This window comes from Apodemus sylvaticus, chromosome 22 (assembly GCF_947179515.1).
Source record: "Apodemus sylvaticus chromosome 22, mApoSyl1.1, whole genome shotgun sequence".
NCBI lineage: Eukaryota > Metazoa > Chordata > Mammalia > Rodentia > Muridae > Apodemus > Apodemus sylvaticus.
The window spans coordinates 3,361,398-3,378,987 of record NC_067493.1 but is presented as its reverse complement, the minus strand read 5'-3'; the positions used below and the strand labels follow the sequence as shown (position 1 = coordinate 3,378,987).

The following is a 17,590-nucleotide window of genomic DNA, read 5'->3' as shown; positions in this document are numbered from 1 at the left end:
TTTCTAAACATTTAATTGGGACTGTGTTTCAGTTTCAGAAGTTTAGAACATTTTCCTCATAGGAGGAAACATGGTACGCTTACAGGCAAACATAATGCTGGAGAAGAATATGAGAGTTCTGCATCTTGATCAAAAGAAAGTTAGGAAGAGACATCTTCCAGGGTGCTAAAAGGAGGGTTTCTTCAGCACGGGGAGGAACCCCAAACCCACCCCAACACTGTTAAACTTTCTGCAAAAAACCCACATCTGCTATTAGTGCCACTCCCTCTCCCACATAAATCATAACTACCACATTCCACTGCCTGGCCCCATATGATTGTTCAAACACAAGAGTGTAAGGCAACTATACTTAAATAAAGCATATGGCAAAACACATGATCTCCAATGTTAAAAGGCACCATCATCTATCAAAGTCTCAAAAATGTTAAAAGTCCAAACATCAAAGACTCTTCTGTGTTTAATCCTATCATGCAAGAGTAATCCGCTATATTTTTGGAAACAATAAAGCACATCATATACCTTGAAATTCACAGGATATACTTTATTATTTGTAAAGGTAATCATGAGGAAATACTGGACAGAAGGAAGACCAAAGCCAGCAAAACAATCTCCAAACTCTGCATCTCCATGTCTGATGTCAAAGTGTTCTTCAGGTCTCCAACTCCTTTCTGCTTTGTTTACTGAAGCACAATTTGTTCCCTTTGACTGCTTTTATTCAATTCCTGAGCAGGTATCATATAGTTCTAACATCTCAAAAACTTGGGGTCTCTAAGATAACTTCACTTTCACAGGTCCTTGTTTCAATGTCCTGGATCCACACATGATCTTCTCTGCTCCTCCAAAGAGATTGGGTCACTTTTCCAGCTCTGCCCTCTGTATCACTTTAAGCTCTGGTTGACTCCATTCTCCTGCTCCTGTTGTTCTTGCTGTTCATCCCATGGTACTTCCATCTTCAAGGTGCTGGGTTCTTCTGCTAGAACTAGTCTTGACCCATAGCCTCCCTTATGCTTGCTCAATGGTGCCAAGCCTCAGCTGTTCTGCATGACAACTTCATGAACTCAAATTTAATACCACCTGGGTTATTCTTACACATGACCAAGCCCAGCTGCATGATTAGGTCCAACCTTGGTGAGCTCTAGAACACACCTTTTTTGTCACTCAGAAAATGCCAGTCAGTTTTCACCACAGTGATGCTGATGTCTTCTTCATCACCTCTAATTACTAGCTAGCCAGCATCAGTTGTCTCAGTAGTTCCTTCTATTATTACCATTTAAGACCGAGCTGCTGAGTTGTGCTGCTTACTGGGGTTGGAACATGGCTCCTTCCATTCCATTATCAGCAGCTTTCAATATTTCAAATATATCACTGCCTGATCTTGGCTTTCCTGGAACTTACTTAGAGATCTACCTTGATCTCAATGATCTGCATAACTCTTGTGTCGTGAATGGTGTGTCAAAAAGCATGTAACAACATGCCTTGAACTCAGCCTTTCTGTTTATATTTTAAAATCAGAACCCAGTATCCAAATCTATCCCTTGGCAATTTGACACATACTTGTATGTTCATATGTCTACATCAAAACAATAACCTGGTAATAATAATTCCTAACATGATACAGTTCACCTTCATACAACTGCAAATCCATATGTTTAGCTGAATGTAATCTTGTCCTAATGTAACCATTCCTTTAATACCATTGAATATCCTTGATCAGAAAATTAAACTTCATTCAACTTCCTGATGATGCCTTGTATTTTGAATCTTTCATTTTTTTTTTTTTCATTTTTCCTTTCTTAGTTTCTATGCTTGTTAAAAACTTTCAGGCCAAATTCTATGCAGTGATTTTCGTGACTTACTTGGTCAATAAAATTAATGCAAACATCTTTACCTTAACCTCAAGGAAACTCTTCAGACGAGGGCAGCAAACTTCTTTGCAAAAGCATCAAAAAAAAAAAAAAATCTGCAGAGTGGAAATAATCCCAAGCACCCATGTCTATCATATCCTACTATGATACTCTCCTAACTCCCACTTAATTCATGGTCATATTCATTAACTTTCTCTCTAGCACACAGAATTTGGAGACTTATCCCTGGTGAAAACACTGTACCACATTGATCACATTAATACGTTTTCAGTCCGGTGTGTGTTCTTTTATGATACTGGAGATGACGGGGTCTTGTAAAGGCTTTACTACATTGATTACATTTATAAGGTTTCTCTCCTGTATGTGTTCTTTTATGTCTTTGGAGAGTGCTGCACTGTGCAAAGGCTTTACCACATAGACGGCACTCATAAGGTTTCTCTCCAGTATGTGTTCTTTTATGTCTTTGGAGATGACTGGATCTTGCAAAGGCTTTACCACATTGTTTACATTCATAAGGTTTCTCTCCGGTATGTGTTCTTTTATGATATTGGAGATGACTGCGCTGTGCAAACATTTTACCACATTGTTTACATTCATATGGTTTCTCTCCAGTATGTGTTCTTTTATGATTTTGGAGATGACTGTGATAGGCAAAGGCTTTACCACATTGATTACATTCATAAGGTTTCTCTCCAGTATGTGTTCTTTTATGTGTTTGTAGATTACTGTGACATGCAAAGGTTTTACCACATTGATTACATTCATAAGGCTTCTCTCCAGTATGTGTTCTTTTATGATATTGGAGATGACTGCGCTGTGAAAAGGCTTTACCACATTGATGGCACTCATAAGGTTTCTCTCCAGTATGTGTTCTTTTATGTCTTTGGAGATCACTGTGCTGTGCAAAGGTTTTACCACATTGATTACATTCATAAGGTTTCTCTCCAGTATGTGTTCTTTTATGATATTGGAGATGACTGCACTGTGCAAAGGCTTTACCACATTGATTACATTCATAAGGTTTCTCTCCAGTATGTGCTGTTTTATGATACTGGTGATGACTTGATCTTGTAAAGGCTTTACCACATATATTACACTCATAGGGTTTCACTCCAGTATATCTTCTTACATGCCTGCAACGATAATTAGCACATGTGAAATCTTTACCACATTCATAACTCTGATCAATCATATAATCTAAATGAATTAAGTTTACAATTTGTCTAACGGTAAAGAAGCAGTAGATCTTACGGTTTTAGTAATTTATATGTTCATGGTGTTCTTCCTCATCATGAGTAGTTCAAGACCCCTGTGATAGTTATTACATGGCTCATATTTATAACACCATCTTTTTATATGATGCATTTTAGCTATCTGAAGAAAGAACAACTTTGATCTTTATAACACTTATTGTATTCATATTTTCTTCTCTCGTGTGAATTACACTTTTGACTGTTAACAAGGACACACAGAAGAATTTGCAAATTCTTAACACCCATATTTTCTATACTATGAGTTTTGGGATGTTCCCTGTAAAACTAGAAAACCAACTAATTGCAAGTATCTTTCACATTCCTAATTTCTATCAAAGTCAGAATACTATGTATCTTCTTGTTTTAGAACAAAAAATTTTATGTTTCCTCTTTCAATATCCCTACGCTCACTTCATTTTTATCCATTGTGACACACGATATACCTAATAAAAAAGAATGATAAATGAAAGTTTTATACATTGCATTCACACTGTTTGAACAACAACATTCTTGATACTCATAAAATGGTCTCTCACCAAACTTAACCATATTACTACAAGAATATGAGTATCACCAAACTTTCTATAGACTAACTGATTATTAGAATGTTTTGGATATAGATTTATCATAATTCATTACGCAATTTCTAAATACTTTGAGGCTATACAGAATGTCAGGTCCACAGGATAGCTCTAATGGAGCTATTTACCAAATGGATACACAAAGCAGATACTGGAACTTGAGGTACATTGTTTTGTAAGAATATTATAATCATACCTACACGTAAAGGACTGTTATTTTATAGTCTTGCTTTTAACTGGAGATTCCATAAGATATTAAATTTTCTTCAGAGACAATTTTGTATAAGCTTGCACATGAAAATTACCTTTCATGTTTTCTACTACTTTGACAATGTTCTTCAAGATGATGGTCTTCCCAATTATAGCCTAAAACACAGTACAATAAAATGAATGATATACTATTGGAACATAAACAAAATTAAAGATACTGTAAATTTTAACTGTACTGTGAAAGTTACAGTGATAATTCAGTGAAACTGAATTATTCAGCTCTACTTTCATACAATTAAAATAATAGAAGATCATCAATAACCAAGAAACATTTGTTTCCTTCTGAAAAAAATAATAACAGTCTTACCTATAGCTTTGAGGTTCAGATAGGTTTCAAACATCACATTTTTGTAGAGACTCTTCTGGGAAGGATCCAGCAAATTCCACTCTTCCTCAGTGAATTTCACATGCACATCATCAAAAGTCACTGCATCCTAAATATCCCATAAATGTACAACACAAAGCATGATACTAACATCACCGGAAAATAAATATATGCTTTTTCAAATATATATACACATAATTCTCATGCCTTCTCTGCTTATTTTCTGACTCAGAATTTATAATTACTGTGTCATTTTAGAAGGAGCTTTAATTATAAGATACACCTCTGTTACTTTTGAACACGTTGAATAGGATACAGCTTTGCTAGAGAAATCCAAATTGAGAGGGAGATGCAGAGGAAACAGATCCACAATACCAAGCACACATCTGAAAAAATTGTATGAACAATTACTAACTACAAACATGATGGGCAACCTGGGTGTATTTTCTCATGTCTTTAATCACAGAGGCACAGGCAGGTGTATGCCATTTACCTAGACACCAGCATGGCCTTTGTAATGTGTTCTAGGAGACTAAAATGTATATTTTAAGACCCTCAATCGCTACAAAAAACAACCATGGGGAAAATGATACTGAACTCAAAGTTCTTTATGAAAGTTCCTACAAAGAATTATAAATTCACTGCACATCTGTATTCATCTGCCAGAAATATGAAGTTTAGTCTATAATATTTGGTCAAATTTCAATACTAAAGATATGGATGAAAAACCACGGAGCCGGGCGGTGGTGGTGCACACCTGTAATCCCAGCACTCTGGGAGGCAGAGGCAGGCGGATTTCTGAGTTCGAGGCCAGCCTGGTCTACAATGTGAGTTCCAGGACAGCCAGGGATATACAGAGAAACCCTGTCTAGAAAAAACCAAATCCAAAACCAAACCAAACCAAAACAAAACAAAACAAAAAAGAAAAACCACACAAAAATATGCTTATATTACAAATAGAAGACATTTTTCTTTTGTGGTTTCTCTACAACTTTAAGGACAGAGGAAGTTACACAGCAAAATTTCGTTTGGAAAAGAAAAGCAAAAAATAGAATAAATATAAAAATGTAAAACAACTAGACTTGTAAAATAGATTATCACTGATTAGCAAATGTATCCATTGTATTTTATATGATTTAAGGAAAGAGATTATCGTGAATATATGGGAGCATGACAAGAAAGCTGAAGGGTCAGTTTCAACCACAACACAGAACACACCATGGACACAATGTTTCCCCTCTAAAAGAAATGCTGGGTAAAATCTGGAGGAGAGACTGAGGGCATGGCCAATGAAAATTTGCCCCACTTGAGAGTGCCATTCTATGGACAGGCACCAATCCATGACATTATTAATGACACTCTGTTATGCTCCCACACCGAAGCCTTGATTAATTGTCTATTGAGAGGATCCACCCACAGGCTGACTGAAAAAGCTGCACAGATCCAGAGTCAAACCGTGCATGGACCTTGGGGGATCTTATGGAAGAGTTGGCAGGAAGACTGAAATCCCTGAGGAGGATAGGAACTCCACACAAAACCAAGAGACTCAAGTAACAAGCACCCTTGGGGACACTCAGAGACTAAGCCACAGACCAAATAGCATACACAGGATGGACTAAGGCCCGTAGCACATATATAGAAGATGTGCAGCTAACAGGCTCAGAAGGTCATCTAACAATTGTAGTAGGGGCTTTCCCTATAGCTGTGGGGTGGGGGGGTATCTTTTGAATCTGTTTCTTTAACTGGGCTGCCATGTCTGGCCTCAGAGAGAGAGGATGTACTTAAGTCACAAGAGAATTGATGCACCAATTTTCGGGCTACCTGGGGGCCCAACATCCTCTCAAAGAAAAACAGAGGAGACTGGGGGAGGGACTCTGCCATAGCAAGGGACATATAATGGGGATAGTGATAAGGGTGACAATGAATATATAAATTATTGGAAAAGCAAAAAAAGAGAGAAAAAATAAAATTTTCATTCTATAAACACTACCTGGAAGGTATCTGGAATGGCTCCTACCAGAAGATCTTCCACAAGCTTCACAAAGAAAGACAGACAGGACAGACAAGCGGCCAAAGACATCATCCTATCTGGCAGCTTTTTGTTTCAATCAACTACATACCCTGATCACTATAGGCAAAGGTTCATCGTGTGATGTAAATTCATTCAGTCTTTCTTCAGTGATCCTAGCAGTCTGCAGGAGCTCCTACACTGATCAAATGTCTAAAGTCTCCTTGGACACTCAAGGCAAAATCTTGAAAGTCACATCTTTTAACATTTTGGCTACTTCCTTTCCCTGTATACATCTTTCTATGGCAGATTTACCAATACCTTAGTTATCTCAACAAGTTGTGGTCACAAAATGCAACTCAAGCATCATCCTCATAATTTCACTGCAATGAACTTCCCTGGGGTTCTGACTGTACAAAAGAATGGTGTAATAGTGCCAAACTGAAACCATACAGGAATAATCCATAATCTTGATATTTATCATCTATCAGTTTTCAGAAGACATACCATATGAATAATCCTCTCAAGTTTGACTTCTAAGTTGATGGACATTGCGTCACTTAAACCACATTTGCAGCAGGTTTTATTTAAAGTTCCTTCTTGCAACTTGGAAACACATTGCCTACTACTTTTATGAATTTAAAACTTAGCTGGAAGAAGTGTTACACTTAGGATATGTTCTTAGACGTCTATCCACATGGGTATGTGCTCCACTAAGTTCATATCTGTTTCATTTATAACAGCTTGAAACTAAGAAAAAAATTAAGATGTACCTCAACAAAAATATGGATACAGAACAAATGGATCATTTACAAAATGGAATTATATTTAGCCTGTAAAAACAATGACAACATGAATTTTGCAGACACATCGATACGTCTAAATACCATCATTCTAAGTGAGGTATCCCAGACCCCAAATGACATGCATATATGTACTCACATACAAATGAATAATAGCCATAATGTACTGGATATCCCTGCTGCATTTCTTGGCCCTGAAGAAACTAAACAAGAAGGAAGGCTAAGGGGCTGGATAGATGACTCAGCAGCTAAGAGCACTGACTGCTCTTTGGAAAGACTTTAGGTCCAATACCAGCAAGCACATGATGGCTAACAACCACAAGTAATGAGATCTGACACCCTCTTCTGGTGTGTCTGAAGACAGCGAAGAGTGTTCATATATATATATATATATATATATATATATATATATATATATATATATATAATAAATAAATCTTTAAAAAGAAGGAAGTCTAAAATGAGCATGGTTGAATCTCATTCAGAAGTAGAAATAAAATAGTCATAGGAGACAGATGAAAGAGAAAGAACTGGAAAGGCGTGTAGTTAAGAAAGGGGAAGGGGAAGTAACAAAAAGTTGTGGGGAGGAGAAAGGAAGGGCCATAGGGTGAGGAAAATTAATTGAAGTCTGCAGCTGTTAGGGGTCTAAGAGTTTAGGCATCTTTAGAATGTGCCACAGACCACGAAAGGGAGGACAAGAGGGATTCAATGGGGTTGATTGTAGCTGAGATGCATAGCCAAGGTTTGTAGATACTCCCGTGGTCCCCGAGCTCCTTAGAGAGATAAAAGGAGTTAGAAATGAAGGACTGTGTAAACTGCACTGAAGAGATGGTAGCAGTTCGAATTTAAATAAAATATATAAATAATAAATAAATAAGTGGGAAAATGAACAAACACACACATTGGGATGAAAATATAGAAACCAGCACATTCATTTCAAATTTTACCCCACTCAATATTTCAGGGTGTAAGCCAAGGAGAAAAGATTCTTGTCTAAAATATTACACGAATGACCTCTCTCTAAAAATTTCAGAGTCTATTTTCCACTCAAATGCTATGATCTCGATTTCCTCTGGTTGCATATTCTCAACACTCCAAACTCACAATCCTATAAGAACAACTGATTAAACTCCATGAACAGCTTTCTATGACTCTTGCCATCTCAATTTCTAATAATTTCCATATCCCTCAAAACAGAACCTCGACTCTGTCCAGCAGCAAAATCATCTATTGATACCATTTTTGTTGTTGTTGTTGTTGTTCTAACTTGCTACTATCTTGCTGTAGTAGAATCCTGAAGCAAAAAACATCTCATAAAAACAATAATAAATCTCATAATAAATCGTTGCTGTTAATGGTTCTGGCAGATATCAGTTCACCACTTTGGGAGCTTAGAATAGAACAGAAGCTACAAACAGTAGGCAAAAGCACGGACAAACATCATCTCTTGGCTTGTTCTTCAGATTGGTCCATGTGGCATGCTCAGGAAGTCCTCTCATCCATCCTAGGCCCACTTGCTTATGAATATTGTCACACTCATAATCATCAAGACTATCACTCTCAGACATAGCAACTGCCATTTTGATGAGGACACATCCACAACTGAGGCTCCTTCAGATGACTGTAGCTCTGAAATGTAGAAATGATGGCAGCTTCACCTCTCTCCTGACTATGGATCCTTGTGGATTGCTAAGAGTATCTCTTACTGACCACCTCCTCTCGAAGCTTTTAACATTAGTCAGCATTTCCTCTTCAACATACCAACCAAACAGGTCAGCAAAAGGGGCAACAGTCACCCAACATTTTCTAAAAATATAGACAGCAAACCATAAGCCAGGAGTAAACTCCCACCCAAAAATGACACCCTGAGAAACCAGTACCTAGAGACATAATCACCACAAATGCAGCTGCCCAAACACCAGCATAGGATAATAATGAACACTGGCCAGGAAAAAAAATCACCAACCTCAGTTTCTCACTCTCTTCTCTTGCCCCATACATCCTCTTTTGCAGCTATCTCTTCCATGATTTAGTTTATTTTCTCAGGACATGTCAGAGAAGTTAAAGAAGGAGGAGGAGGAGCAGATGAAAAGAAGAAGGAGAAGGTGAATAACAAGAAAGAAGAAGAAGAAGAAGAAGAAGAAGAAGAAGAAGAAGAAGAAGAAGAAGAAGAAGAAGAAGAAGAAGAATCAATCAACATAAAGGTCTAGAAAATATTTAATATTTCAAATGAAATAATGAATGAAAACTCTCTTAAACTAAAGAAGATGCCTGTTAATGAATTGGAAGCATCAAAAGTAGAAAAACAATGAGAAAGAGGTCCTTCATTTGCCGCATAATAATCAAAACACTAAACATACAGGTTAAAGAAATATAAAAAAAAACTACAGCAGAAAAAAGTAAGAAACTAAACAAAATAAAAACTAGTAATGTATGAAATCAGAACTATTAGCTTCATATCCATCTTATTTTTATGGAATTATTTCATTACACAATGTTCTCCCTGCATGTATTCCTGCAGGCCAGAAGAGGGCACCAGATCCCATTACATATGGTTGTGAGGCACCATGTGGTTGCTAAGAATTGAACTCATGAACTGTGTAGGAACAGTCACAGCTCTTAACCTCTGAGCCATCTCTCCAGGTCTATTCCTGCTTTCTTCTTGTATATTATAAAAGACAAAAAGATGCTGCGTAGTCTCAGAAAGCACCCATGCTTCTACAAGAAATCAACTGGTCCAGATGTTTTGGACAGAATTACAATCAGCCATGATACTGAAATTATTCAGAGATCATGGCCTGAACTATCAAGTAAGAAGCAACCACTAGAAACCTCACAGGAAGTCACATCTGGATGATCATTCCAATCCAACCCCATAGAGGACACACTGCTCAACCACATGTTCCTCCCCATTGTGGGCAGTGATCTTGTACTCACCATGTCTTGATTTCAGAGTTTCCCTGGGGTCCCCTCACAGCACACAACAGCAGAGCTCAGAGCAGGACACACAGAAGAATTCAAGCTGCACACCCACAGGGAAAACGCTCAATCAGCATAAATGTCTAGAAAACATTTCCAAATGAAACCATAAATGAAAACTTTCTTAAACTAATGGAGGTGCCTGTTAATGTAAAAGAAGCATCCAAAATATCAAACAGATTGTAGAAAAGTGTCTTTCCTGCACAGTAATCAAAACAGCAAGCATCAAAGGAAAACAATATGAATAACTACTACATAAATAACTAACAAAACTAAAGAAAAAAAAATAGCCTGGGACCTAGCCCCGTCCATCCCACAGCCTTTCACCCCAGCCAGCTCCAACCTGATCATTTATGTTCCTTGGGAAAGCGCCAGCCCAGACCTCTGTAAACTCTACCAAGACTTTGTCATGTCACAGCCCAGCCTGTGTCATTAAGGAACAGAATGCAGTTTATTGGCCTGTGAATTCCCTTCCTGTCTCACCAGCTCACAGACAGAAGCCAGAGACGGGCGCACAGCCCAGCGATCCATGGCGGCCAGGCTCGGCTTCTGTTCCCACAGGAGGGTCGTGTTAGGAGGCCACTGTTCCTGCCTGGAGGAGCACAGAGAGAGTTTTCACTTGACCAGGTGCAAACTTTCCAGAGCAGGAAGCCCGCGCCTTGCCCAGCCACTGTCCCGGCCTGGAGGAGCACAGAGAGGGTTTGCACTTGGCCCTGCTGCAAACTTTCCAGAGCAGAGCAGGAAGCCTGAGCCTTGCCCGGCCACTGTGCCCACCTGGAGGAGCACAGAGAGGGTTTGCACTCCGCCCTGCTGCAAACTTTCCAGAGCGGGAAGCCCGCGCCTTGCCTGGCCATTGTCCCTGCCTGGAGGAGCACAGAGAGGGTTTGCACTCTGCCCCGCTGCAAATTTCCAGAGCGGAAGCCTGCGACTTGCCTGGCCTCTCCAAACTCACAGACCACTTCTGCTGAGACAACAGGAGGATAGCCCAGAGTTACTCCAGAGTTCACACACATCCTCAGCATGGAGCCCTATCTTCATCTGAAAGCGCACAGGAATGTGGTCCCATTCCACAAGTCTAGGCCTGGCTGCTCAGAGCCCAGGGGGCTCAGCAATCCCAGCAGTTGCTAAATACACGCACTCACCTACTTTCTGCCTCTGCCAGACCTCTGACCAACACGCACATTAAAACTCCCAGCCCACTTTCATTCATAAAAATTAAAGACAGGAAATGACGACATTCCAGGAGGCTGGATGCAGGGCAGGCGCTGCGCTGACGTCAGGCGTGGTGCCAACGGTTGCCGGGTGACAGACAGGGACACTAATGTGGCGCCCGCCAGGGGCTGAGGTGCATGGTCATGGGGAGGGGGCGGGGTGCGGGTGACGTCAGGGGGCATGGCCAGCGGTTACTGGGTGACAAGCGGGGAATCCAACATGGCTTCCGCCCAGGGCTGAGATAGATGGGCGAGGGGCGGGGTTGGCGTGATGTCAGGGGCAGGGCCAGCAGTCTCTGAGTGACTGACAGTGATGCCAATGTGACATTTTCACTGAATTTGAAGAAATATATAAATATGTGTGTTAAAATTGAAGAATTTGATGTACAATAATACACATGAAAGTGTAAACATAGATAATACATTAAAACTGCCTGACAAACCATGTAAAAAAATTCTCAACAGATTGATGGCTTTCATGGAAAATACTTCTTATAAAATTGAAGAAATATACAGAAAATGTATTTAAAATTAAGATTTGGCATTGAAAATAAATACACATAAAAAGTTGACAAAGAAAAGTAAATGTGTAGGCAAACTCAATTTTAGGAAAAAATTGAAAAATAAAGTGTTAAAATTGAATTATCAGTTGGAAAATAATAATGGTAAAAGATAAATCATCTTTACTAAATCAAGCACTTACAAACATTTTCTTATTAAATTGATGATTTACATGGAAAATATTTCTGATAAAATTGAAAAGTGCATAGAAAAGTAGTGTTAAATTGAAGATTTTCCTATAGGTGCTGAGATTAAATTCTTGCACCACCAGACTGGGCAGAATCTTGCCTCCGTAGGCAATGCAAATAAATGTTAGTATTGTGGATTTAACACCCAATTTACCACAGTGCAATGCTTGGGGGGGGGTATAATTAACTAATTGGAGACTTCTTTATATGAGAAGGTCAAGGACTTACTCTCAGCATTCCATGGATAATCTGAAGGTTCTGAGGGAGTACTGTCTTAGTTTTGTCAAAAATACAGCAGATTACAGAGAGCATGGACTACCAAGTGGACGTGACTTGCCAGCCATGAGTTTAGGATCTTCCACGTCTCAGCATCTTTCTTTCTGTGGAGAGACAAACCACAGCTTTGATGATGGCTGGATTGTTGATTGGGATCTATACCCCTTTACTATGTATTTGAGAGCTTAGACAACCTGAGACATAGCAGCAGATTGAATTGTGTCATGAAGGGCCCAGAAGTCTTGCAGACTGAGTGTCAGAGGAAGCAATAAGTGTCCCCAAGAGATGTGGACAACATTTAAGACAAACGTATAGAGGAGCCAGACAACCCTCCGCAAGCTTGCTCAAGGAGAAAATGCTGGAACTTGCGACCTGTGATGGTGTAGTCTGCCCTGACCAGAATCCTGCTTCTGACCATCCCAGGAACCTAGGATGCTGGGCATGGCTTCAAAGGGCTTTCAGTTAGAAGAAGAAGTGAAATAAACTCACTCAGAACTCTGTTTGTAGTCTTGGAACCCTGAATCCTGCTAAGACTTGTAATTAGGGGATCTTCTGTCAGCCCTCGCCAAGGCATCCCTTCCTCCTGAGGTTACCAGACACAAGACAAGGTATAGGACAGAATAGAGTTTATTCAGGGCATGGAGAGTGGAGTCAAGAGGGAAGTAAAGAAAGAGAAAGGCAGAGAGAGGGAGAGAGTAGAGAAGCAGAGGCGGCCATGACCATGTGGAGAGATGGGGGAGGGGAGAGGAAGGGAGGGGAACCCAAGAAGGGGCAAGAGAGAACCTGAGAGTGAGAGGATAAGAGAGGGGGAGGGGCAAGCAGCCCCTTTTATAGTGCACCAGACCTACCTGGCTATTGCCAGGTAATGGTGGGGTGGGGCATACCTGGCTGTTGCCAGGTAACGGTGGGGTAGAGCTTAGACAGAATCCTAACAAGGGGGAGGTGACTCGGGGCGTGGCTGTAAGGGACAGCCTTGGTTATCTTACCTGGTGTGGGAAGCCCCACCCACTGTGGGCGGCACCATTCCCTGGCTAGGATCCCGGGCAGTGTGTGGAAAGGGGCTGAGCAGCAGCAGGCGTTCATTGCTCTTGGTGTCCTGATTATTTACACACCTGATGTGAGTGTGCAGCTGCTTCACACTTCAGAGTGGCATTGCCCACCATGAGGGACTTTACTGTGAACCGTGAGCTGGAATAAACCTGTTCTCCTGACAAAGTGTTTTATCAAACAACAGCAGTGATTAATATACTTGTGAATTGACCTTTATCCATTCAAGGTGGTCACAATGAGAGGTAATGTTGTATTTAATTAGTACCTGAGTACTTGACAATATCAAGTCCAATTTCCTAATTTCTCCCCAGAAACTCTGTACCCCACACCTGTTCCTCTTTCTATGAGGGTGTGGCCCCCACCCCCCCACTCCTGCCTCCTTGCCCTGGCGTTCTCCTACACTGGGGCTTTGAGCTTTCATGGGACAAATAACCTCTTCTCTCCATTGATGCGCAAGGCCTTCCTCTGCTACATATAATGCCAGAGCCACCCTTAATACTAACATCTCCAGAAAAATAAATATATGCTTTCTCAAATATATATTCACATAATTCTCATGCTTGCTCTGCTTATTTTCTGACTCATAATTTATAATCACTGTGTGATTTTAGAAGGGTCTTTAATTATAAGACAAAGGCATAGAGGAGCCAGACCAACCCTCGGCAAGCTTGCTCAGGGAGAAAATGCTGGAACTTGCGACCTGTGACGGTGTAGTCTGCCCTGACCAGAATCCTGCTTCTGACCGTCCCAGGAACCTAGGATGCTTGGCATGGCTTCAAAGGGCTTTCAGTTAGAAGAAGAAGTGAAAAACCTCACCCAGAACTCTGTTTGTAGTCTTGGAACCCTGAAGCCTGCTAAGACTTGTAATTAGGGGATCTTCTGTCAGCCCATGCCAAAGCATCCCTTCCTCCTGAGGTTACCAGACATAAGACAAGTTATAGTACAGAATAGAGTTTATTCAGGGCATGGAGAGGGGAGTTAAGAGGGAAATAGAGGCAGAGAACGGCAGAGAGAGGGAGAGAGTAGAGAAGCAGAGGCGGCCATGACCATGTGGAGAGAGGGGGGAGGGGAGAGGAAGGGAGGGGAACCCAGGAAGGGGAAGAGAGAAGCTGAGAGTGAGAGAATGAGAGAGGGGGAGGGGCAAGCAGCCCCTTTTATAGTGCACCAGACCTATCTGACTGTTGCCAGGTAACGGTGGGGCGGGGCATATCTGGCTGTTGCCAGGTAACTGTGGGGTGGAGCTTAGACAGAATCCTAACAAGGGGGAGGTGACTCAGGGCGTCGCTGTAAGGGATGGCCTTGGTTATCTTAACTGGTGTGGGAAGCCCCACCCACTGTGGGCGGCACCATTCCCTGGCTAGGATCCCGGGCAGTGTGTGGAAAGGGTCTGAGCAGCAGCAGGCGTTCATTGCTCTTGGCGTCCTGATTATTTACATACCTGATGTGAGTGAGCAGCTGCTTCACACTTCAGAGTGGCAATGCCCACCATGAGGGGCTTTACTGTGAACCGTGAGCTGGAATAAACCTGTTCTCCTGACAGAGTGTTTGATCAAACAACAGCAGTGATTAAGATACTTGTGAATTGACCTTTATCCATTCAAGGTGGTCACAATGAGAGGTACTGTGTTTTGTTTAAATAATTTTTTATTAGATATTTTCTTATTTACATTTATTTTTTGCTTTTGTTTCATTGAGACAGGGTTTCTCTGTGTAGTCCTGGCTGTCCTGGAACTCACTCTGTAGATCAGGCTGGCCTCAAACTCAGAAATCCACCTGCCTCTGCTTCCCAAGTGCTTTTTAAAATTTTTTATTTTTATATTTATTTATATTTTATATATTTTATATTATATATACATATGTTTCTATTTATATTTTATTTACATTTCAAATGTCCCCTTTCCTCGTTTTCCCTCTGAAAATCCTCTATCCCATCCCCCTCCCCATGCTCACTAACCCACCCACTCCTGCTTCCCTGACCTGGTATTCCCCTACCGTGGGGCAATGAGTCTTCATGGGTCCAAGGGCCTCTCCTCTCATGGATGTCCGACCAGGCCATCCTCTGCTACCCATGTGTCTGGAGCCAAGGGTCCCTCCATGTGCACACTTCGGTTGGTGGTTTAGTCCCTGGGAGCTCTGGGGGGTACTGGGTGGCTCATATTGTTGTTTCTCCTATGGGGCTGCAAACACCTTCAGCTCCTTGGGTCCTTTCTCTAGCTCCCCCATTGTTGACCCTTTGCTCAGTTCAATGGCTGGCTGAGAGTGTCCCCCTCTGTGTGTGTCAGGAACTGGCACAGACTCTCAGGAGACAACTATATCAGGCTCCTGTCAGCAAGCACTTTTTGGCAGGCACAATTGTGTGTGGGTTTGGTATATGAGCTGGTTACTGGCCCCAATATGCTTGCATTACCCTAACTCACCCAAACTGTTATTGCCACAACACTGAAGGTAAGAGGAGGCCTTTTGTCCACCATCCATCTCTGCTGGCAGGTCTCAAGGTGGCCACAAGATGCTCCACAAATTTGTCCAGAGTGAATAATATTAGGCAGAGAGAAAATAAAAGCCCTACATATTTTTTTAGACAGGGTCATGGAGACATTTTTGACAGTACACACCCATGGACCCTGAATCACCAGAAGCAAAGGCATCAGTGGCTTGAGCTTTTGTCAATCAGGGAACACCAGCTATGAAGACAAAGCCCCAGAGGGTGAATAGTTAGGAAAGAGTTGTCTAAGAGATTTAAGGATAGTGGCAAAGAGAGTGTTTAATGGAGGACAGACTGCAGAGGAGACACAGATGGGAGGACAGAAGCAACAGACTGGAGACCTAGGAAAGACCCTGTTGTCAGCCAAGGCAAATCAGAAGACCATGAGTGACGCCTAAAAAGGAGATAAGGGGACCCTGAGCATCAAAAGTGTCCCCACCACAAGACCAGGGTTACAGTAAAGTAAAATGGAAACCCATCATCTTTTGTTGATAAGGTTCAACATTATATTGTACTAAAACCTACATATGGAGTCTCTTCATCAGTTTATAAATGACTGTCCAGTGGCTACAGAAGAAAACAAAAATGGAGGACCTCTTAGATGCCTTAAAATTGAGGCTATTTAAGCCTCTGCAAAGAAAAAAAGCCTTACTCTGCCAACTTCAGGTGACCTTTGTAGACCTATGGACTGCATACTCAGACCAGGGGTCCTGGCATTAGCCAATGGCCAATGTGTAACCAATGGGCACAAGCTAACAACCACTCTATTTACACCTCAGTTACAATGGCTTCTGGGTAAAAATGATATCAGAAGGACTCATTGCCAGCCACCCTTCTTGAATCTACCCAGTGTAACTACTCAGCTGACCTGCTGTTGGAACCTGACCTGGCTGGATGGTCCTCTGTATGACTGCTCACATAGATGTACGGGTAACAGGGTTCACCAATGGCAACTGCCTCATTCAGGATGGACAGGGGTACGCTGGGGCAGCGGAGGTGTCAAATACGGAGAACACATGTGGAGGACCACACCTGGCAGGAATGTCAGCCCAGCAAGTTGAACTGGCAGCTCTGAAATATCATTAGAGCTGAGAAAAGACAAGACACACATGGCTGGTGTGCTATTGTTACCTCTCATACCCATGGGGCCATTTGTACGGAGAAGACTGATCTGATGGGGAAGGACTAAATTGCACCCCAGAGAGCAACAAGAAAGCCCAGTGGGTGGCCCCTAGAAATTGGGTTCCTCATGTCCTTGATTGCACCAGACCCAGGAGTCCCCACACTCTCTGATGAGAAAAAATATATGATCTGGGCCAAAAACCTGTTGATGTATCAGTGTTGTAAGAGATGAGGGAGGACAGCTAACTGACTACCAACTAATGTGTGAGAGAAAATGGGTCTACACAAAAAAAATAGGAAGAAATCAGAGACTTTCTAGAGATCATGGGAAATGAATATGCAACATGCACAATCTCATGGAACACAAAGAAAATGAAAGTGGAGATAAAGGAAATTTTGCAGCACAAAATGCCTACATGAAAACATTGGAGAACCCCCATGCTGGCAATTTAACAGCATGTTTTAAAGGATACAACAAAAAGAAGTGAGGGAGCAAAGAAAACGAGGAGGAGACATCAAGAAAGTTTCAAGTTGGGGGATGAAATTGATATAATAGGAAGAGAACAATTCAAAGAATTAATGAAACATGGAGTTGGTCTTTTGATCCTTTTATTAG

The 17,590-nt window shown here is 41.3% G+C and overlaps 1 pseudogene; it reads right to left on the bottom strand.

Annotated features, from left to right (window-relative positions):
- Positions 1 to 2,121: 2,121 nt before the first annotated feature.
- Positions 2,122 to 17,590, bottom strand: part of LOC127673210 (zinc finger protein 431-like) — a 44,516-nt pseudogene continuing 29,047 nt past the window's right edge.